Source organism: Myxocyprinus asiaticus, chromosome 11, assembly GCF_019703515.2.
Source record: "Myxocyprinus asiaticus isolate MX2 ecotype Aquarium Trade chromosome 11, UBuf_Myxa_2, whole genome shotgun sequence".
NCBI lineage: Eukaryota > Metazoa > Chordata > Actinopteri > Cypriniformes > Catostomidae > Myxocyprinus > Myxocyprinus asiaticus.
This window is the reverse complement of record NC_059354.1, coordinates 23,211,817-23,233,541: the sequence shown is the minus strand read 5'-3', so window position 1 is coordinate 23,233,541 and position 21,725 is coordinate 23,211,817. Positions and strand designations below refer to the sequence as shown.

The 21,725-nt window shown below is 41.6% G+C and overlaps 1 protein-coding gene across 7 annotated transcripts in view; it reads right to left on the bottom strand.

Annotated features, from left to right (window-relative positions):
• LOC127448307 (diacylglycerol kinase beta-like) overlaps positions 1-20,944 on the bottom strand; it is a 180,034-nt gene extending 159,090 nt beyond the window's left edge. For 5 of the 7 annotated variants that reach the window (XM_051710745.1, XM_051710740.1, XM_051710746.1 and 2 more), the window contains exon 1: positions 13,065-13,378. The gene's annotated coding sequence lies outside the window, so the exon portion shown is untranslated. Of the gene's footprint in view, positions 1-7,376; positions 7,433-13,064; positions 13,379-20,680 lie in introns of those variants that run through there. The other 2 variants (XM_051710741.1, XM_051710742.1) reach the window with 2 other exon arrangements.
• Between the last annotated feature and the right edge of the window lie 781 nt (positions 20,945-21,725).

Genomic DNA, 21,725 nt, shown 5'->3' with positions numbered 1-21,725 from the left:
TCTGTTAATACAAATTATGTTGCTCCATCAATATTCAATAAAAATAAATGCATTTCTTGAATCTTGAGACACCAGAAAAAAAAGCTAATTTCCTTAAGGTGTGCCTTTAGTCCCATTGTTCCCTACTATAAGTACTTTATTCTGAAAGTACACGTACTTTAAAATAAAGTGCAATCTGGATTTCTTTTCAGAAATAAAAGTGGTATTTCCTTTAATTCTGGTCATAAACTATATGAAATTAATAATAACTAGAAAGATATCTGATTTACAATGGAGAGGGGGATCAATATAAATTGTTATTAACCAACATGGAATGGAATCAAAACAAGTGCAGAATATAAACTGTTTAAACTGCTTCACACAATTATTTTATAATGCTTCATAAAAGCCTATATTGCAAAATACTGCAAAACTCGACATCAAAATTTGATGCATCACGCTGCTTATGCAATGTGAGTACTGCAACTTGTACATGCTTTCATGTGCAGTGTGAAGTTGGCCCTAGCACCTTTACGTAGATTTTTTAAATGACTAAGCTTAATAAGAGTGTTATATATGGTGATTATGTGTGTGTTGATGATTTCTGTCTCTGTGTACAGTACATACACACACACACACACACACACACAAAAATGTTAACCTAAAAATGTACTTCATGTGGTAACATTATAACAGTTTAATTCAAGTCAAAAATATAACAGCATTTAACATCACTAAATGAACCTAAATACATAGCTTACACCAACAAAACTCACTTTAAGGGTGAGATTGGGTAGGAATTGCTCCTTAAGGTAACAAATGCAGGTTACCACTTTTAACAGTGTAATATCATAGCAAATGTAGTCTTTTAAGGTGTTATGATGTAAACGAGATTTAAGGCAGCTTCCTCAGTCTGTAGCAGGAACAGGGTCTGGACTGGAGCACATAGCATATTATCCAGCAAAAGCTTGCTCAGTGAAAGCTGATCTTACAGAGGATTATATCACCTCTCAGCCCCATTAAACAGTATGAGCTTCATTATTTTCTCTCGCTCTCTTTCTAGTATAGTCAGGATATTACTGATGTAAAAAACAGCACCATCACTATTTGAAAAAAGTCATTTTTGATCATATCTAGACAGGCCCCATTTCCAGCAGCCCACTCTAACACCTTATCCTTGAGTAATCATGCTAAATTGCTAATTTGGTCCTAGAAAATCACTTGCCATTTTATCAAACACAGTTGAAAGCTATTTGGTTCATTAAATGAAGCTTAACATTGCCTTTGTGTTTGAGTTGCCACAGTATGCAATAGACTGGCATGTCTTAAGGTCAATATTAGGTCAAAAATGGCAAAAAAAGAAACAGCTTTCTCTAGAAACTCATCAGTCAATCATTGTTTTGAGGAATGAAGGCTATACAATGCTTGAAATTGCCAAAAAACTGAAGATTTCATACAAAGGTGTACACTAAAGTCTTCAAAGACAAAGGACAACTGGCTCTAACAAGGACAGAAAGAGATGTGGTGCGTGAGAAGTGCCCGTCAAGACAGCCACATCTATGGCAAATGCTACAGGAAGCGTGGGGTGAAATGTCACCTGAGTATCTGAACAAACTGACAGCTGGAATGCCAAGGATCTGCAAAGCTGTCATTGCTGCACGTGGAGGATTTTTTGATAAGAACTCTTTTAAGTAGTTTAAAAAAGTTTTTTTTTTGTTTTGTTTTGTTTTTTTCAAATTGTTATAGTAAATTTTCACGTTATTAATGTCTTGACTCTACATTGTGATAAGCTGAATGCCACTTTGGTGAAAAAAAGTACCAATTTCTTTCCGTAAGAGCAAAATCTGTACATTATTCCAAACTTTTGGCTGCCAGTGTGTGTGTGTGTGTATATACAGTTGTACTCAAAAGTTTGCATACCCTGGCAGAAATTGTGAAATTTTGGCATTGATTTTGAAAATATGAAAATATGATCACTATCTTTTATTTAAGGATAGTGCTCATATGAAGCCATTTATTATCACATAGTTGTTTGGCTCCATTTTAAATCATAATGATAACAGAAATCACCCAAATGGCCCTGATCAAAAGTTTACATACCCTTGAATGTTTGGCCTTGTTACAGACACACAAGGTGACACACACAGGTTTAAATGGCAGTTAAAGGTTAATTTCCCACACCTGTGGCTTTTTAAATTGTAATTAGTGCCTGTGTATAAATAGTCAATGAGTTTGTTAGCTCTCACGTGGATGCACTAAGCAGGCTAGATACTGAGCCATGGGGAGCAGAAAAGAACTGTCAAAAGACCTGTGTAACAAGGTAATGGAACTTTATAAAGATGGAAAAGGATATAAAAAGATATCCAAAGTCTTGAAAATGCCAGTCAGTACTGTTCAATCACTTATTAAGAAGTGGAAAATTCGGGGATCTCTTGATACCAAGCTAAGGTCAGGTAGACCAAGAAAGAATTCAGCCACAACTGCCAGAAGAGTTTGGGATACAAAGAAAAACCCACAGGTAACCTCAGGAGAAATACAGGCTGCTCAGGAAAAAGACGGTGTGGTTGTTTCAAGGAGCACAATATGACAATACTGAAAATGAGCTGTATGGTCGAGTTGCCAGAAAGAAGCCAATACCACAAAAAAGCCCGGTTGCAATATGCCCGACAACACCTTGACACGCCTCACAGCTTCTGGCACACTGTAATTTGGAGTGACCAGACCAAAATAGAGCTTTATGGTCACAATCATAAGCGCAAAGTTTGGAGAGGGGTCAACAAGTATTCCATTCAAAGGAATGAAATTTAAGACTTTTTAAGACTTTTTAAGGCCAAATAAAAGAAAGATTTAAGACCACTTTTGCAATAATAATAAAAAATAAAAAAACACAATAAATAATTATTTAGCTGGTAAACACAAAACCATTGAGACTACTTGGATGTCTCTGGACATGTTTCTTATATTTTATTGTGCGTTTATGTGTCTCCTTTTTTAAAATAAGTTAATACAACATTAAAACTCTAAATGAATTCATTAAGAATGCATGTAGCCTAAAGTAAGTAACCTATATTGTGACCCTTCTCTTTAGTCACTTGCTTTCCAGCAAGACGTGACGCAATAGACCAATGCTTTGGCAATGTCACCGCTTATGTCAAACACAGAAGTGGTTGCAAAAATCATGCGTAAAAAATAAACCTTTATCAGATTACATTGTTGAAAAATTATTCCGAGGGCTCTAGTTGACTGCTGTGGCTTCAAGCCATCAACAGAGCTGACTGGACTGAGATCATTTCAACTCACAACTTTGTAGCAAAAATTTATAGCGAACATGATTACATGTTTGTTATGAACTCATTTCATTATAGTAACTGTATCGCTAAGAATATGTTTGTATTTATGATGGTTTTGTGTCATACTTTCGTTTATCATCTAATCTGTCAAATCTAACGCAACAGTCAGCAGGGTTTTCTGCCACCACTTAACATTTTTGTAAACAAAAGGACTGGTCTACAGACCTTATTCACAGTAGCGCCATGTTTGATTTTTAATGGGAATGGAAATGAAGCTGTGAGGGATAGACTTACCATTTCTTCAATGGCATGCACGGTATAAATCTGTAAAAAGCTCCAATATCCCATCTGATTTTCCACAACTTATGTTGTCTGGAGTTTTTTGTCTAAGTGTTCTTGAAAAGATTTTTCCAATGTTTTGTCTGCGGAATGATCCATAAACACTTTAAACTGCAGTACAGCCCATTGACGAGACTGTACGTCTATCCCTCACAGCCTCATTGTCATTCTCGTCAAAAATTTAATATGGCACTGCTGTGAATAAGGTCTAGCATGTGCTGAATAACATTTATATATTTTTTTCTTGGCAGATACATTAATAAATACTTTAACAAGTAGTTAAAGGGCAGTTAATTTAAAAATGAAATTTCTGTCATCATTGTCACCCTTGAGTCTGTAAGAATTTTTCTCTGCCATGGAACAAAAAAGGAGATGTTAAGCAAAACGTTTAGTCTCAGTCACCATTCACTGTCACTGCATCTTATTTTCATTCAATGTAAGTGAATGGTGACTGAAACTCCCTAATATCTCCTTTTGATATTGACTGAAATAAGAAAGTCATACATGTTTGCAACAGCATGAATATAAGTGATGACAATTTTAATTTTTGTGTGAAATATCTCAAGTAAAAGTCAAAACTTGTAAGTTACCTTAAAAATGTCTGTTTAAAGTTGACAATTTGTATTGAAAATGTAAACAGATTAAATTATGAAAGAACTGTGCTGCATAATTAGTTATGATGTATACTGAAAACAGATTATATACTAAATATTAAATATAGATAATATATTTTCATATTATGTATATTATTAATATGATATTTTTTATAATTATATTATTATTATTTTGTATATTATTACAATTTGTTTTAAATTGACTGATTCAGATGGCAGAGAAAATACCTGTATATGTCAGATGTTGCTCAAGAGAGGAGGAGATGAGAGATATAACGGGTGTAACTCTGCAGCTGAGTAGTTCTGTTAGCTTTACAATTCTTGTCAAAGGGCATGTAAAATAAGGAAACGCCAAGATTTAAAAGGCGTCAAAAGACCGCTCCAACCTCGCGCGCTTGCAAATTGCAATGTTGACAGCTTTGTCGATTATAAACAGGAACGACAGTGTTAGCGCATCGCTCGCTTACACAGACGCATAATAACACTATTTGCATTTCTGATTAACGGGTTTATGAAGGTTTATACATGTGTAACATCGTAAGTTCAGTAAAAATGCGCTTCCCTGCGCGCGCTCACACTAAACTCAAGCGTCAGATGCTAAATGACGGCTGCACTAGAGAGAGAGAGAGAGAGAGAGAGAGAGAGAGAGAGAGAGAGAGAGATTTTGACTCACGCATATTCTTCTGTTTTAAGCGTCTCCTCTATTCACGCTCCAAAAAAAGACCTCAGCAAACGAAATTTATGACTTCTTGTAATTTATTTAAGATATTTAAGACTTTTTATGGCCTTAAATTTTAAAAAGTACTTTTTTTTTAAAGACCCGCGGAAACCCTGTTTCATAAGAGCAAAATCTGTACAGTATTCCAAACTTCTGGCTGCCAGTGTGTGTGTGTGTGTGTGTGTATATATACACACACTGTATTCTCTAAATGATATGCAGTTGAAGTAGCTTGAATCCTCAGCACAGGAAACATATTTTACTCCATCTAAATCAGGAGAAAACAAAACAATATACAGTATTTTAAACTTTCAATGTTTTTAAAACTTTTAAAGCCAAAATTCAACCAAAATATCTTTGTCCAGCCAATACCATTATTGAAATATTACAATATTAGCATATTACCATTACCATACCTCTGTCTAGCAGTGAGGAAATGCATGTACTTTATTCCATTTACCTCTCTGTCTCCAACTGACACTCCATTATGCTCCAGCCATGTAGTATTTATACCATTCCCAACATCCCTTTCTCTGTAGCTATCTATATTACATCTTTCACTCTATCTCTCTCTTCTCTCTCACTTTCCCCCGAACAACCAGTTCAGTCCCTGATAAATCTCCTTTTCATGTAGAATTTATGTGACTATCCTTTTCCACCTTATTTTCCCCATTCTCAGATCCATTATTAATCTCTTTCCATGTACCACATTGGTTGATTCATTAAGTCTCTACCTGTCTGCCACGTAACATGTAAAAAATTTGCATCAGATTTGTAATGTGCTTTTGTAATGTGGGTGCCACATAGCAGTTTCAATGTGACATAGATATGCAGGTGATGGACCATACACTAACACTACCCACAATGGAAATGCAATTGATGTATCTAAAAGTAGAGTACAGAAGAACTAGAAAGATCTAGTCTATCAGATCCTCAGTGACCTCAATGACCTTGTATCGAGCCGTGGATGAGGCTAGAGTGTGAGCAATGGCATATTTCACTCTCTCTCATTTTATGTCCTCTTCAAAACATCACTTCCCACTCTGCTGCAGACACTGCTCTTGTTAAGAGTTTCCTATAATCTTTTGTAATCATATTTGGACAACTGTGTAGTATCACAGAAAGCTATTATTAATAGTAATTTCCAATACAAATCCAATTGTACCCACCTTATGCAAGGCGAGTCATGACCTTCCTCTCAATGAACATGAATTTTCTTTTCAACAATTACAGTTAGCTAGTTATATACAGTATTCTATGCAGAATGAATTATCTGAAAAATCTTGCTGCTTACATGGAAAATGTAAAGATAATTCACTTATTGTTATTTTATATATATATATATATATATATATATATATATATATATATATATATATATATATATACATACACACACACACACACACACACACACACACACAAACAAACTGTATTCTCTAACTGATATGTAGTTGTAGTAGCTTGAATCGTCAGCACAGGAAACATATTTTACTCCTTTCTCTGAATCAGAAAAAAAAAGAAAAAGAAAACATATACAGTATTTTAAACTTTCAGTGTTTTAAAACTTTAAAAGCCTAAATGCAACCAAAATTATCTTTGTCCTGTCAATACCATTATATAAATATTACAATATTATCATATTACATTACCATTTATTAATATCTTATTATTAATTATTATTGTATTATCAAAATGCCAGATACAAAAATATATATTAATATAATTGGCTATAATAAACAATATAATCATTTAGTTTAATGTAAATGCAAGTCAATGAATCAATCAACACTGTTTAGTTTTCAATTCAATTCAAACTTTTCAGTCTTTTTGTGTTTTAATGATTTTAAAAATGTAAAAAAAAAAAAAAAAACTAAATCAAAAATGCAAAATAGAAGCATTTTCACTAGTTGTCTCAGACTTTTGGACCCCACTGTGTGTATATGGGAATGAAAAACCCATGGACCTAATCAGCACCCCAAACCATCTGAACCTGACATCTCAACTGTAAACATACATGTCTAATTTATAATCAGTTACACATGAACCATTGTATTTCCATTCATCATGTTTTTAGTGTCTCACATGCAAACATGTCTCTTAACCAAATGGAAGTCATAAGTTTAACTCATAAAACCATACAAAAATATAGTATAGCTATACAATGTCTATAAACACAGTCATATTCCATTGGCAAATTTATATCACACATAACTCTGGATATGTAGTGGAATAAATGTTATATAGAAATGTATAAAACAAAGAGCTCAAAACTAGTAAATAATATAAATACAGAATGGAATATGAAACTGTACTATTACATGAAATAATCCAGATCTGCAAGCTTCTCAATCCACATCGGACAATATAACTACTTCATGTTTTTCCACTGGACAATTTGTAAAAAAAAAAATAAAAAAAATATTAAGAGAATACCTTATCTGTGGTACTGTGCATCAGCCTTAGAATGTTTTACAACTGATGGATTTCTAGTCCACAATCTGTAGCAGCGTTTTTCACGTGCACACACACACACACACACACACACACTCAAACACACACATACACCGATCAGCCACAACATTAAAACCGCCTGCCTAATTTTGTGTAGGTCCCCCTCGTGCCGCCAAAACAGCGCCAACCACAATTGTACAGAGTGGTTATCTGAGTTACCATAGACTTTGTCAGTTCGAAACATTCTAGCCAATCTCTGTTGACCTCTCTCATTAACAAGGCATTTCCGTCCACAGAACTGATGCTCACTGGATGTTTTCTGTTTTTGGCACCATTCTGAGTAAATTCTAGAGACTGTTCTGTGTGAAAATCCCAGGAGATCAGCAGTTACAGAAATACTCAAACCAGCCCATCTGGCACCAACAATCATGCTACAGTCCAAATCATTGAGATCACATTTTTCCCCATACTGAGTAAATCCTGGTGGAGTGTGTGTGTGTGTGTGGAGACCTCTTGTTGATTTTTTTTAATGGTCAACTTGTCAATTAGTGAGGTTGACTACTTTAAAATGTTTACTTCTTCCAATCTCTTTTCCTTTCCTTTTCATTCTTTCACTTTCAAAGAAGTACTGTCACTACAGCCATACACATGATGACAGATGCCTCTTGCCTTTGCATTGTCACTATTACCGCCATTAACATTGGGTATTTAAGACGCCATATCGAGTTAAGTAGTTAAATTTTCATTCTGTTGCACTCTGTCACAGCTGTTTTTGAACATATAAACACATACTATATAAAAACCCTCCTAAGAAACGCATTTGATCAGGGCCTGGTGAAGACAAACCATTTAAATTATTCAAGAATTCCTTAAGACTAATTAGTCGACTAGTCATTCAGTCAATCGACTGACAATTTTGAAAGTATGTTGTTTTGCGCATATCCCTAGGCCTACTTTATTTTCATTCCATATTCATCATCTAAGTATGACCACTGCATTAGTCTCCTGAGCACAGTGTGGAAACACACAGCCAAATTAGGACACATATTCTGACAGGGATAAAGAGGGAGCAGTGCACCACTGTCAAGCCCTGGCGGTAACATTACCCTTGTTCAGCAGGGACAGCAGACAGTCTCACACAAAGAGTTTATTCAAAAGAGGGTGAGAGAGCGGCATGATAAATGAAGAGTCGGCGGAAAGTGGCAGGCTGAGTAGCTGGCAATGGGAGGTTAGTGAGGGGCATAGAAACACCAAAAACCAGCTTCCATAAACAGAGGCTGTTATAGAATTAAACATCCTGTGGCACGGCTGCGCTGTCCAGTCAGGGGCAACAGAAACACTGCCATGTGCACCAGTTGCCACTCATCACCCAGCTTCACTAACCCACACACAGCTGCTTGTCACAGTTTGAAGTATGATAAGGTGTAGTGTAATGTTTTTGTCTCAGTTTCTCCCAGATAGTCTCTGTGGTCTGGTGTACAGTTGGCAGAAAGAGCTCTGACCCAGTGGGTGAGAGTGGTAGCTAAAGAAAGCACATTATAAAAACCATAGGGAAGAGGTTGGACAGACCTGATAATACAACATTTTACAAGTCATGGGCTTAGAGAAATATGAAGGGAATAAACACAATGGGTGTTAACTACCCAAGGTTGCAACTGGAGTGTACTGTATATTTAAATTTGTCTGAGGACTGTCAACTTATTGTAAATGAATGGTTCACCCAAAAATGAAAACTCTATTGCATATGCAAACTTGTATACATTTGTTTCTTTAATGGAACACACCGAGCAATTTCAGGGGGAATTAACCTACAAATGGCTCAAGCATACTTGTATTTGCATATTAAACTGGAAAAAGAAATGACAGACGAAAAGGACACACTTCACCTATGCAGTTTGATTGATGGATGGACTGCAGGCATTTAGGTACGGATCTTCCTCTGGGTCTGTGTGGCTATTGCTGTCTGATTAAGATGCCGTTTGGGTAAAGAGGAGTCATAACTATTGATTTCACAGAATCAGTGTAGCACAACCAGCCCTAAAGTGCAGACAGAAGCATTTAGCGAGCATCTCTAAACAGAATATTTTGCTCACTTCAGTGATGCTAGGTCTATTTGATTTGTTTAAATGGCATGCTTTTAAGAGTTTTCTTTTCCCAAGCCAAACACAACACGATGACTCTCTAACTATGAGCTACCACTAAACAATCCTTTACGATGTTCACAAATGTAATTACTTGAAGCTGCATTTTACCACTTATGCATTAGTACAGTACAGTGTGTGATTGAAAAACACTGAGATTTAGCATAATTTCTTTAATGGTCCAAAACAATGTAATAGCTGGTGAAACAGTATAAGGACAGCGTTTGGCATGCGCTGCTGAAATTAAGCATAAATAAAACAATGCAGTCTCTACTTACTGTAGTTAGCACTGACTTTTTAGTTAATGAGCAAAAAAATAATAATATAATAAATAAAAGAAAACCCAAACAGATTCTTTATAAATCACTTTACAACAACAACAACAACAACAAAGTTTAAATAAAGTCTAAATTAAGTTTCTTTAGAAATCACACATTAGTGAGTTTTATTACTTTACATTGAAATTGTACAGTGAACACTCTTACACATAAATGAATACTCATGTTTACACAGATTTCCATTTAATCTTTTTTTCCATACAATTAAAGAGAATGGTGACAGAACTACTGGAACAACATGAGGGTGAGTAGATGATGGTAGGATCTACTGCATATGTATAACATAAATTTAAATCATACTCTCCATTATTCAAAATGTTCTCATGCAACGTCCAAGTACGCATTTTCTTGTTTCACGACTCTGGAATACTTAAACAGATTCAACGAAATGAGAACCTTTCCTTTTGCTTATACACGCTGTAAAGTGGAAATGTAGAAAAAAAAAATACATTTAGTCTTTTACCATTCCTGACTCTCTGAGCAGAAAAAAAACATGAGCAATCTTTTCCTCTTTCCCCTCTCTCTCGCTCTACTCCTGGGGCCTACATGCTCAAAACTCCTGGGAGTATTTACAGAGGGCTGGATGTCATGGCAACAGCAGGGTTTGGTTCGAAATTGCAATGCAATGACATGAAAAAACCAAGCAAGTCCTGCTCTGATTCCCAGCTAAGGAAAAACCCACTGCCCTTCAATCGGATCTGAATGTCTATTAATGTAACTGAGACTCATCAACACATACTAACAAGATGGCTGCTATATGAACCATTACAGAGAAAGTCTGAATATTGAACTAAGGGGAATAGAGCTAATGATCCATTTATTTTACTAATTCTGAAATATGGGTAACACTTTACAATATCTCTGTATTTGTTGACATTAGTTAACTATTAGTTAACATAAACTAACAATGCAAAATTTTACAACATTATTTTTTTTTTCAACATACACTGTACTAATACATTTTAACATTTAAAGTTGTATGCGTTAACATAAGTTAATGCATTATGAACTAACATGAACTAACGATCAATAATTGTACATTTATAAATTAACATTAACCAAGATAAATAAATGCTGTAAAAATAAATTGTTTTTGGCTATTTCATGATACCTAAAGCCTTTACTAATGTTAACAAATAGCACCTCATTGTAAAGTGTTACCAAAACATATTATAAAAAAGAATATAAATGTAACAAAATATACTGTATGATATTTATAATAAAACAAATAATAGTAAGAGCTGAAATAATAAGAACATACAGTGGGGTCCAAAAGTCAGAGACCACTGGTGTAAATGCTTCAATTGTGCATTTTTCTTGCATTACAAATCATATAAATTATCAGCATAACCAATTTTGAAGAATTAATTATTGAGAATTTCCAGGTTTAAATTACATTTTAAATCCCAGACTTTTGAATCCCACTCTATATTATATATTATATAATATGAATTACTTTTACACTAAATAATTATTATTATCATATTTGTTATAATAGGAATAACATAGGAATAACAGTATCAGTAACGTGTGAGAACCAAAATATCAGCAAATACACTAAGCATGATATTGTACTGTAATGTGTGCCAAAAACTGTTTAATGCTTCCCTTTCTATTTGTTTAAAAAACTTTCCCTCTACTGCAGACGGCTCTGGCTATTGCAACGTGTGCTTCCAGAGAGGACACTCGGATAAATCACTGTGCTTCTCTACCAGACAGTAACATATTCATCTACCCAAGAGGAGCATAGTAAAGATGAGAGACAAGCCAAAAAGAATAGTATGAGGACTGAGTGTTTATTCAGCCTCTCCTTTATTGTGGATTCCATTACGGTTCTCCATCACTGACTACTGTTTTGACCTCGTGTATTGTGTCATGAGCAATTTTTCCTGAGTGTGTCTTTATAATGACTGATAGCATGCCTAATTACTAAGGAAAACATTACAAACACACACACAAACATGCAGTTTGCCCTCTCTGAGGACTGAGAATGGGAATTGCATCCTCAAGCAGCTATAGTGAAAAAGCTCCAACCAAACACACACACACACACACACACACACACACACACACACACACACATTGGTGCAGCTATCCTTACGAGGACTCTCCATAGACGTAATGATTTTTATACTGTATGAACTATAGATTCTATCCCATAACCCTACCCCTAACCCTCACAAAAAACTTTTCCATATTTTTACATTGTCAAAAAAAATAATTTAGTATGTTTTTTAAGTGATTTGAATTATGGGGACTCTCGAAATGTCGAGAACATTTATAGCATAATACCCTTGTAATTACCAGTTTGTAACCTAAAAAAATGTCCACGTAAACCACCCAAACCCACCCACCCACCCACACACACACACACACACACACACACACACACACACACACACACACACACACACACACTCCTCATGCTGTTCCTGCTTCTGAGATCCTGTTGAGACATGAAGACCCAGTGCCTTTGGTGATTACATGATAATTAAACAAGTCTATTGGAGATTTACCAGCATCTTCATCTTCAAACGCATGATAGCACAGGTTTCTGAAGAGAATGAATCATCGCACACATCAAATCGATTACATTCCCTCACAACAGAGATTGTGGGCTGATGAACGCAGTCGACCAGACAGACCCAGGCCATCAAGAACAAACCCAGTCAAATGGTAGAACTGTGTTTCCTTCCATATCAACAGAATCTAAAGTTATCTATCTATTTATCATCTGATGGCATTGATCTACTAGCTGAGAGTGAAATATAAACACTATTGGCACTCTGACAATGTAGGCTATAACAACAGCAATAAGCAGGCAACATGCAAAACTGCAGGACAAGCAATCGACGTTCATTAAAGGCGTCTGGTGCCAATGAGACAAAATCAAAATAAAGCCAAAGTGCACCAATCAACCCAAGTTGATAAGTGAAAACACATGATCAATGTGCATGTTCTGGATTCAGTGTCAGTGTCATTGACAGTGACAGTGCTGATCTGCATGCTTTTGGTGTAATGATGGGCAGAACCGAAAAGAACATATGCTGAGAGGAAAACAAGGGTCATGGCTTTGCAGACAGCACTTATTGTACCCTGTGAACAAACGCACATAGAGAACACACAAGAGCGAGTTTAGAAGAGATGTGTGTGAGAGAGACAGAGAAGGATAGAAAGACATCGTCCCCTACCTCTGCTTGTTTAGGTGATGATGTCTGCTGTAGGGTTGCTGAATCCCGGCTGCTCTAAGTGCTGTCACCGCCAGGGCACAAACGGACGGGTTCACAAACACAATGCTACAGGCAGCGCTGGAAACAGCTCTGTCAGCGGCAGAAACATCCCTCCCCTCCTGCATGAATTAATCAAACCTCTCTCTCGTCATCTCTCTCTCTTCCTCTCGTGATTATCCTTCGGTGTACTCTACACAATGCTCTCCCTTGGCTGAAGCGGGTAAAAATTTTCCTGCACTTTCATTTCTGACAGCCTGTTCACATACTGTAGTGCTCTCTCGCTCTCTCTCTCTCTCTCTCTCTCTCTCTCTCTCTCTCTCTCTCTCTCTCTCTCATCAACAGTACAATATCAAAGTGCTTTTCACAGGGCCAGCCCTCCCCCTTGTGAACTACCCTAACCACCACAGTTAGTGTCTCACTCCAACCTATCTACAAAATGTGCTCTTTTTGGATCATTCCCCAGCTGTATTGCATTTTCTGCAAAAAAAAAAAAAAAAAAAAAGGAATATAAAAGAAAATTATTTCATTAAAAACATCTTCATAATAATCTTTATTCTTTAGACTTTCATTTGCTTGAATCCTCAATAATATTGTGAGAATTCTTAGGCCATACTCTATTTTACAACATTCATGTTACTGTGTAGGTCTATTTACATAAGTAATAACTGATTTATTCTTGTGAACAATATGCATTTACTGTGAATTTATTTTATGGAGCTGCTTGTACGATACGATAGCCGCGAGCGTCGGTTGGAGTGGATTTCACCGCTCTTCTCTGAACCCTTGCAGCTCTGTGATTGGTTCCTGGGCTCGCGGCGCCGCTCAAAGCCACACCCCGCCCCGTTCCTTTCTTCCCGGAAGTGCATGAAGAGCTGACAAGGTCGCGGGAGGCACCTTTTACTGCCCGGTCCTGATCTTTTCAGCTTCCCCGCTCTCACTACCCTCGATGGTGGGGCGGCCAAGGGTTATTCGGCAATCCCCCGGTGGATAAAGGCGCTCGCGGTGCACCTATGCCCGCAGAGCGCCGCCACCTGGCGCGGGTGCCCAAAGCCCCCGTCCAAGGCCTGTAGGTTTACGTCGTCTCTGACGGTCAAAGCCTACGGCGCTGCTGGACAAGCCGCCTCCGCCCTGCACGCCATGGCTCTCCTGCAAGTCCGCCAAGGCGCTAAAGGAACTGCACGAGGGTAGTTCCGCCCCGGGATTGATGCAGGAACTGCGCTTGGCGACCGACCTCGCTCTCCGAGCGACGGAGGTCACGGCGCGGTCTCTCGGGCGGACGATGGCCACACTAGTGGTCCAGGAGCGCCACCTTTGGCTCAACCTGTTCGAGATGGGTGAGGCCGACAGGACACGATTCCTTGCTGCCCCCATTTCCCAGGCGGGCCTATTCGGTGACACCGTCGAGGACTTTGCCCAGCAGTTCTCGATGGTAGAGCAGTAGATGGATGCTAGCCGGCTTGTCCTGCCCCGGCGTGGCTCAAGATCCCACACCCCATCTACTCATCGCCGAGGGCATCCCCCTGCGGTGACTGCACCGGCTCCGCCGCAGCCCGCCCCTCCGGCCCGGCCCCGGCGTGGAGCCCACCGCAGGAAGCCGACGCCACCCGTCTCACAGCCGGCACCGAAGAACCCACGGAGGTCTTCGAAGCACCCCTGAGACGGGCGACCCAGGGACAACGAAACCCGCTGCTCTGGAGCTGGTAAGCAGATCTTCTTTTTGTTACCTTTTGCATTTAATTGCGCTGCATGCCCAAGTGGCTGCAGTACTCAAGAGCTCCGCAAGAGTGGTTTCCTTGTTCCCTGGGTCACATATTCGGTGTGTACGGCTGGCATCACAACCACCGTCCACCACTCCATTTGGCAAGTTGGCGCTCCAGCGGCGGTCTCCCGCCCTGAGCGCCCAGCTGTGGCACAAATCCGCCCCCGATGTGACAGTCTCCACGGGTCATGAGGACAGGCCTCTTCCTCCCCCGTCCCAGGCTGTTCCGGGGGTGGTCACAAGGAGCCAGGTAAGTGCTTCGATGTTCTCGGACTCAGCACGGCCACGATGTGGTGTGGCACCTCAAGCTCCGCCCCGCCGCGAGGCCCCTCCCGCCGGTACATCCGATGACATTGTCCCTTTGGTCCCCCTTGCGCGGAACTCGGACGCATGGCTTGCGCTTTCCAGTCCGTCACGAGGGCTGGTCCGGACCGTCCGACTCGGCTGCACGATTCACTTCACTGGGCATCCGCCCAGGTCCAGCGGTGTCCACTTCACCTTGGTGAAAGATGGAAACGCTGCTACCTTGCGCAGAGATCGCTACCCTCCTACGGAAGGACGCGATAGAACCTGTCCCTCCAGCCGAGATGAAGAAGGGGTTTTACAGCCCCTACTTCATTGTACCGAAAAAAGGTGGTGGGTTGCGGCCAATCTTGGACCTGCGAGTACTGAACCGGGCCTTACACAGACTCCCGTTCAAGATGCTGACGCAAAGATGCATTCTAGCGAGCGTCCGGCATCAAGATTGGTTCGTGGCGGTAGACCCGAAGGATGCGTACTTTTACGTCTTGATCCTTCCTCGACACAGACCCTTCCTGTGGTTCGCGTTCGAGGGTCAGGTGTATCGGTACAAGTCCTCCCTTTCGGCCTGTCCCTGTCTCCTCGCATCTTTACGAAGATCGCAGAGGCTGCCCTTGCCCCGTTAAGGGAGGTGGGCATTCGCATTCTCAACTATCTCGACGACTGGCTAATCCTAGCTCACTCTCGAGACGGGTTATGCGCACACAGGGACCTGGTGCTCTCACACCTCGGCTGACTAGGGCTTCGGGTCAGCTGGGAAAAGAGCAAGCTCCTCCCGGTTCAGAGCATCTCTTTTCTCGGTTTGGAGTTGGACTCAGTCTCCTTGACGGCGCACCTTACGAACGAGCGCGTCCAGTCGGTGCTGGCCTGTTTGAAGGCGTTCAAACAGAAAACAGCGGTTCCACTGAAACATTTTCAGAGGCTCCTGGGGCATATGGCATCCTCGGCGGTGGCCACCCTGCTTGGGTTGATGCATATGAGGCCGCTTCAGCACTGGCTCCAGACTCGAGTCCCGAGACGGGCATGGCGCCACGGGACACACCGCGTGGCCATTAACGTCTTTTCAGCCCTTGGACCGACCTCTCGTTTCCAAGAGCAGGTGTTCCACTAGAACTGGTCTCCAGGCGCATCGTGGTCACGACAGATGCCTCCAAAACGGGCTGGGGCGCTGTTGGCAACGGGCACGCAGCCGCCGGCCTCTAGACGGGTCCGCGGCTGCTTTGGCACATCAACTGCCTCGAGTTACTGGCAATTCTGCTCGCCCTGCAGAGGTTCTGGCCGTTGATCCAGGGCAAGCACGTGCTAGTTCGGACAGACAGCGCGGCAGCGGTAGCATATGTCAACCGCCAAGGCGGTCTGCACTCCCGCTGTATGTCATAACTCGCCCGCCGTCTCCTCCAACGGAGTTAGCAGCACCAAGTTGCTGCAAGCCACTCACATCCCGGGCAACCTCAACACTCCGGCGGACGCGCCGTAACAACAGGTTACCCTCAAGGGAGAGTGGAGACTCCACCTTCAGGTGGTCCAGCTGATTTGGAGTCGATTCAGTCAGGCACAGGTGCACCTGTTCGCCTCCCAAGAATCCTCCCACTACCCGCTCTGGTACGCCCTCACAGAGGCCTTCCTCGGCATAGACGCGCTGGCACACAGCTGGTCCCCTGGCATTCGCAAATATGCGTTTTCCCCAGTGAGCCTGCTCGCACAGACCCTGTGCAAGGTCAGGGAGGACGAGGAGAAGGTCGTCCTGGTAAACACCCTACTGGCCCGCCCAGACGTGGTGCTCGGACCTCACGCTCCTCGTGACAGCTCCCCCCGGGCAAATTCCCCTGAGGAAGGCCCTTCTTTCTCAGGGAAGGGGCACCATCTGGCACCCGCGCCCAGACCTCTGGAATCTCCATGTCTGGCCCCTGGACGGGACGCGGAAGACCTAAGCTGTCTCCCACCTGCGGTGGTACACATGTTCACTCAGGCTAGGGCTCCCTCTACGAGGCGCCTGTATGCCTTTAAGTGGTGTCTGTTCGCTAAGTGGTGTTCTTCCCATCAGGAAGACCCCCAGAGGTGCGCAGTCAGATCAGTGCTTTCCTTCCTGCAAGAGAGGTTGGAAGGGAGGCTGTCCCCTTCCACCTTGAAGGTGTACGTTGCTGCCATGGCAGCACACCATGACGCAGTCGACGGTAAGTCCTTAGGGAAGCATGATCTGATCATCAGGTTCCTAAGAGGCACCAGGAGGCTGAATCCCTCCAGGCCACGCCTTGTTCCCTCATCGGACCTCTGTAGTTTTTCAGGGTCTACAGAGAGCCCCCTTTGAGTTTTGCAGTCAGCCAGGCTTAAGGCACTCTCCTTGAAGACTGCCCTCCTGACTGCGCTCACTTCCATCAAGAGGGTAGGTGACCTGCAAGCATTCTCTGTCAGCGAAACGTGCCTGGATTTCGGTCCGGGCTATTCTCATGTGATCCTGAGACCCCCGACCGGGCTATGTGCCCAAGGTTCCCACCACTCCTTTTAGGGACCAGGTGGCGAACCTGCAAGCGCTGCCCCAGGAGGAGGCAGACCCAGCCCTGTCGTTGCTGTGTCCGGTGCGCGCTTTACGCATCTATTTGGATCGCACGCAGAGCTTTAGAATCTCTGAGCAGCTCTTTGTCTGCTTTGGTGCACAGCGGAAAGGAAGCGCTGTCTCCAAGCAGAGGATTGCCCACTGGCTCATTGACGCCATAACTATGGCATGTCTCGCCCAAAACATGCCGCCCCCGGTAGGGCTACGAGCCCATTCTACCCGTGGTGTAGCGGCTTCTTGGGCCCTGGCCAGAGGTGCCTCTCTAACAGACATTGCAGAGCAGCGGGCTGGGCAACACCCAACACCTTTGCAAGGTTCTACAACCTCCGGGTGGAACCGGTTTCGTCCCAGGTAGTGGCACGCAACACAAGCGGATAAGCCCGGGATAGCCGGCCGGGTGTATCGCTTGCACATAGCGCCTTCCACCTCCTTTTGAGCTGAAGACATGCGCTGTTAATTCCCAGTAGTGTTCACAAAAGTTGTTCCCTGGTTGACTTCCTCCGAGCCCTGTGGCAGTCGAGTTTTCGGAGAGACTTGCTGCCGGCCCAGTACACGCGCTAACTAAGAGCCCGGTTCTGGGGTAGGTGCTCCGCATGTGGCGGTTCCCTGTAAGGCTAACCCCATGCGATCTATATCTTCCGCTAGTTCGTTTCCCTACTGGCAAACTGCGTCTTCCTTGGGCAGAGCCCCTCAGTCTCCATGTTGTAGTAACTCCTCCCCCATTGGGCAGGATCTACCTTGAAGGCTCTCCACATAGTTGGAAAGACCATGTGATGTATTCTTCCACTTAAATATCCCCCCCTCCCTTGGGAGGGACACCCCCCGACTAGACCTGGCGGCCCAGTCAGATAATCCCCCTTCTTTTTTAGGGAGTGGAAAAAGAGAAGGGGAAAGAGGCCACGACTGGGTTAAGCCTGTCTCTATCTCTGGGTAGTCGACTTGTCCCCAAAAAGGGCCGTTCGACACTCATAACTGTGTTGGGGGAGGTTACGTGTCGACCTGGTGCGCTGGCTATGAGGCACACAGCAAGTCTGCCCACCACACACCACCAGTTCACGTAGCACAGTTCAGCCTTGTGGCGTTTTGTATAGGGACCCCTAGTGTCACTACATCGACACCAACGTCGAGTGAGTGACAGATAGGGAACGTCATGGTTACTGATGTAACCTCCGTTCCCTGATGGAGGGAACGAGACGTTGGTCCCTCCTGCCACAATGCTGAACTACCCGCTGAAATGGCCGGACCTTATATCGGCTCCTCAGCGTAAAACCTGAATGAGTGGTTGCATGCCATCTCCTTTTATACCCGTATGTTCGGGGGAGTGGCATGCAAATACCACTCGCCAATTTTCATTGGCCTTTTATCAAAGACCAGAGGTGTCTCGGGCTCCCAAGAGTGACCCCTAGTGTCACTACATCGACACCAACGTCTCGTTCCCTCCATCAGGGAACGGAGGTTACACCAGTAACCATGACGTTATTTCTACACCATAAAAAATGGTAACCTGCAAATGTTACCACATGGATCTATTTATACTTGATCTAATGTATTACTATCATTATGTAACCTCATTTTTCAGCTACATTATGTCAAATTAAATAATATTTTTGACTTCCAGTTAATTTAGTTACCACATGAAGCACATGTTTTAGATTACCGCACAAAACATATTTTTTCACAATGTATAGTTATTATAGGAATATTCTAGGTCCAATACATGTTAAGTGTCATCATTTTAATCAGCATTATGCTACAAATGCAGTCGATTGAGCTAAACCTGTATTGAACCTGGAACATTCCCTTAATAGTAGTAAAATGTAACTGTAAATTTAGTTTTGTAGTTTAATGTAATTTTTAGTAATGTCTAACCCAGACACTGTAAAATAAAGTGTGACACAATTATACTTTAAAGACTGTTCAGACTGCTGTTTTGTTTTGCTCTTTTCTGTTTTCATAATTAAATCTGTGACATTACACTAAAATAAAAAAGATCCAAATACAAACACAAAATCATACTGAAATATCATCAGTTACATACTGTATAGTAATTTTTTGAAAATTAAGAACTACACAACCATCACTGTGTACCAATGTAACCTGTAGGTGGTCAGGTGTCATGAGGATTGTGGTCACAAAACCATTCCACTAAATTCAGAATCATTGTTCACCCTCACAAACAGAAAGACCTCACATCACAGCACTCAAAACAGCTCTAAACAATTCATTTTGCTTGTATGCTATTAATATCAGAGAATGGATGTTGTCAAGAGTACCACGTATGCTATTTGAAAATCTGACTAAACAACTAATTTACAAAAAAGAATAACACATAAGCAATCCAAAAAGGCATTCTAGATTAGTTTGAAAAGATGGGCACAGCATTTGACCCACATAAATTTGAGCAGACAGAAAATGTATTTGAAATTTAAGATATATAAAAATCATGGTCAAAATGCCTTTGTGCAGATGTCACATTGGTATGATTAAGGCTAACAGTACCTCACAGGATGGAGGTTTGAGACCAGTGCTTATCAACCAAATTTCACTCGGCCATATAGAGGGTATTAAGCCCAATCACCATTGCTCCATCACTTAATTTGAGAAGCAGACAAAGGGACAGAAATAGCCTGATAGCACTCCTCCCCTGCACCTATGATCAAAAGCAGACTGTTTTGTCTGTCCTGACTTTCACCTAGGTATGCCATCCCCTTTTCCTTTTCAAGAAAAAGTGTAATTACGAATATGCTCCAAAAGACCTTTTAAGGTAAGTGGTTTAAATAAGAGGGTGCAAGATGACCCTGAAGCCTCCAACCTGGTCAAATTCTGTAGTTAGAGGACACAGGTAGAAAAGAACACTCACTCTTACCTACAGAGCAAATAATCAAACAAACATTCATGCAAGGGTAGTTCATAGACAAAAAAGGGAACAATTCAAATGAGATTATATGATAAGACTGTCCTTACCGTGAATATTTCAGTTGTAAGCTGCTACTCTTGTGCATACAGTAGTCGGTGTTTAGAAACGTGTAGGAGTGTCAGCGTATTTCCTAATGCTGAGGGTAACATGAAAAAACACATAATCTATGTGCTTGTTGCAATTGCGCAACACACACTAAAACAAAAGCCTATGAGTGTTTGCAAGTGTACATAATTCAAATGGTGAAATAGACAATGCACAATATGTCTAAAATGGCAGGAGAACTGAAATGGAGAAGGACATGTATATACAGTTGGTCTGACAGTTTGGGACTGCTTAATGTTTCTGCTCTTTCTCTGTCTCATTCTCTCATGCTCTCTCTCTAAGGGGACTTTCCCCTTTGCTGTTAGAGATGGAGGCGTTGCCTTGTGCCAGCAGAGCGTATGCTTTCTCTTCCTGTCTCTCTTTTTGTCCTCTTTGTTTGAAGATGTAAGCCAACACAGTTAGGAACCAACGTGCATCTCATTACGAATTAAAAAGACCTCAGGTGATCTTTGTAACTAATCCTAACCCTGTTGGAAAAAAACAACAAAAAACTGGTAAAACCAGTCTGAGTTGGTTGGTGGGTCATAACTGGTCTCCCAGCCTGGTCAGCTGGCTGGTTTTGGGCATTTTCCTGCTGGTCAGACAGGGATACCAGCTAGACCAGCTTGGCCAGGTTTTTTGCAGGAAAATTATTCTCAACCCAATATTCCGTTGGCTATTAGCATGCATTTGCGATAATAGAAATCAACATGTTGCTTCTGAATGCTCACGTACGCTGAAATAAACACAGTTCTGCCAAATTCTTGAAAAGCGGCATCTTGCAATAGACATTTCTGCATCAATTAAAAATGTGTTCCCTCTGGTACTAATCTGAGACAAGGGTTCTGGGGCTGGTTGCACCAGCTATACGTAAGTTACAACTTAGCCTAGTTGTGGCATAAATGGGCACTAAGTCACAATTTAAGCACTACTAAATATTTGAGCGTTGCACCATGAAACTTAGGTAGGATGTAACCCTATGTATAAACTAAATATTTATGGAAAATG